The sequence below is a fragment of the Gavialis gangeticus genome, unplaced genomic scaffold (assembly GCF_001723915.1).
Source record: "Gavialis gangeticus isolate Ggan-Ray unplaced genomic scaffold, GavGan_comp1, whole genome shotgun sequence".
Classification (NCBI taxonomy): Eukaryota; Metazoa; Chordata; order Crocodylia; family Gavialidae; genus Gavialis; species Gavialis gangeticus.
Window position 1 is genome coordinate 50190726 of NW_017728998.1, and position 2773 is coordinate 50193498.

A 2773-nucleotide genomic window follows, 5' to 3' on the forward strand; every position below is an offset into this window, starting at 1 on the left:
CCATGTGGGGCAGTGTGTACCCTGTGGGGGGGGCTGTGGGCCCTGTGGGGGGGCAGTCCATGTGCTGTGCAGAGGGACTGCACCCTGTGGGGGGAGCAGGGGACCCACCCCTCCTGAACAGCCTCCCCCACACCCATGGCCCCCTCATAATCCACCCACAACACCCACATCCCCAAGCCACCCCCACAAACCCCTCACCCAGATACCCAGCCACAAACCCCAAAGACTCACACAAGCCCCATACCTCCAAACTTCACCCCCACAAACCCTACACCCATCCACAAACTCCCCTAATCCCCCACCCCTCCAAATTTCTTTACACTTGTAAATATGTCAATAAACCTTTGCCCAACTGATCTCTCTGTATATAGTGGTGTTTCATTTTAGTAGTGGACGAACAGCATTTTGAGTATTTTAATGAGAGAATTTAGGTTTCTTATCAGAGTATTTGCAATTTTTAAACAGGGAACACCAGGATCTCTACTGGTGAGACAAGTGGCAAGACTCAGGCAGAGGAGCCTGTCCAGGGCCAGGACTGGGGACGCAACAGGAAAGCAGACAAGGTAGCTGACTTGGCCATTTGGGGTCACGAGGACAAGCTTTGACATTTCAAAGTGGGCCACTGCAAGAAGCACATCCTCTGGACGATAGCTGCTCAGATAGCAGAGTGGGGGCACCCCATCCAAGTCTGCCGGGGCACAGCCATAGGGCCACAGGTCCAAGGGGGTGGATGCTGTCACAGATGGCAGCAGGTCATAAGCAGCAGTCCCCACTGCCAGACTGCTGCAGTGGGTAGGTATAGGGGCCACTCCAGCTTAGGGCTGCTTCAGGAGTCCAGCTGGCACAAGGGGTAGTGTCCTCAGATACCAACTGGCTGGGCCTCAGAATCTCCTGTCTATTTATATCTTCCAGAGATCATGGGTCTTAAGGCCCACCTACTTAACTAACAGTCCCCACTGTGTGGGGCCAAGGTTTGAAAGATACAACTGATCTTTTTTTTTCTGTGGGACAACTAAGGAATAGGGTAGGAGTATTTTGAGGGTCAAAGGTTCAAAATGTAAAAAGAAGTTCTCCAGAGAGGGACACCAAGCAGAGCCCCCAGCCTGCACCCACCAGTCCTCAAAGGCACCCAAGGAGCTGATACATACCACCCACTGGATGGGTGGATACACAGACTAGGGAAAGGATACACAGACTAGGGAAAGGAAAGCAGCCCCACAGTCTCTGGGCACCTTCCTAGCCAGAGCCCCCTTCCTGGTTAAATACAGGGCCCACTTGGCCAGGGCCAGGAAGAGGTTGACCAGAAGGTCCTGGGACTTGGTGGGGCCATGGATGAGGTGACCAAAAACAAAAAGGTGGAGGGTGAAATTCAATCTGAACCTCAGGAGGAGGTTCTGGAGGTGGAGATGGAGGGGCTGCAGCCTGGCACACACAAAAGGTCATGTGTGCCAGGGTCTCCCCTCTGCCCACAGAAGGGGCAGGAGACTGGGGTGTCTGTGAAGCTCGCCACATACACATCTGTGGTGATGGCTCCAGGTCCCGCCACTTGGTGTCTGAGTGGGAGGCAAGAGTGGCATGATGGATCATGGCACACAAGCATGTAGAGGTGACAGTGATGGACAGTGGAAAAGTGGACTGCTCTGGTACCCTCCAACTGGCTTAGGTGGTGGAGTAGGGAGCACCGCAAGGCCAGGCAAGGTGCCAGCCCCATGACAAACTCTGGTGGGCTGGAAGACACAGGGGGGCAGGGACCACCACTGCTCAGGACCTGGTTGACAGAGGCAAGGGTGGTGGAAGTTAGAGCAGATTTCACCTCCTGGACTAAATGGCAGGTCACGTGTTGTGGGTAGACCCATGCAGTGGGCCAGCACTGAGGGATCCACCCACTCATGCCTATCGTAGTCCAGGAGGTCTTTGATACGGGTGACACCAGCCAGGATCAACCTCTGTCACAACCAGGGCACCTCTGCTGTAGGCACCTCCAGCTGGGGTTTCCAAAGGAGGGGCTCAACAAGCAGGTCAGTGCCCTGGGCAAGTGTTGCAGGGGACCTGGAGGAGGTCCTGTTAGAACTCCAGCAACCCTCACAGGTCCTGCAGGGAGAAACCCTGCAGGCCAAGGAGCTGCCAGTCATATTGGAGCCCCTGAAAGTGGTGGAGGAAGGAGCACCCCAGGTGGCCCTATGTTGCATGGCTACTGCCACCATATAGCAGTCACTGCAGGGCATGAAGGTGGAATGTCAAGACCTGGCTGCAGATGCAAACCAGGCCCTGACTGCCTTCCCGCGAGGGGAGGCTAAGGACCTCCACAGTGACCCAGTGCCGTCTTGGCCAGAAAAGCTCCAGCACCCACCTCTGGAGCCTTGCCAGGACACTGGATTGATGATACTGTGGGGGACAGGAATGAGCCCACCTGCCACATGTCACCCACCACCAGGCCAAAGCTCTTGACCCAGTTGACCTGGGCAGAGGAGGCTGCTGAGTACAATGCCTAGCAGGCTTTCACCTGCACCAGGTTGCCTGAGTCCTGGACCATGAGGAGTACATTGTCAGCATACGCTGACAGGACCAGCAGCACCACCTTTTCTTGTGCAGGGACCGGGACTTCCCTGCTGTGATAGAAGCCGGACTCGAGGGGATCGCTTTCAGACCTCAGGTTGGGGAGGACCGAGTTAGAGAGCTTCTGGAGGGGCTGGGTGCGTTCAAGTCAGCGGGTCCAGATGATCTCCACCCCAGGGTGTTGAGGGAGCTAGCTGGGGTTATTGCAGGGCCCCTG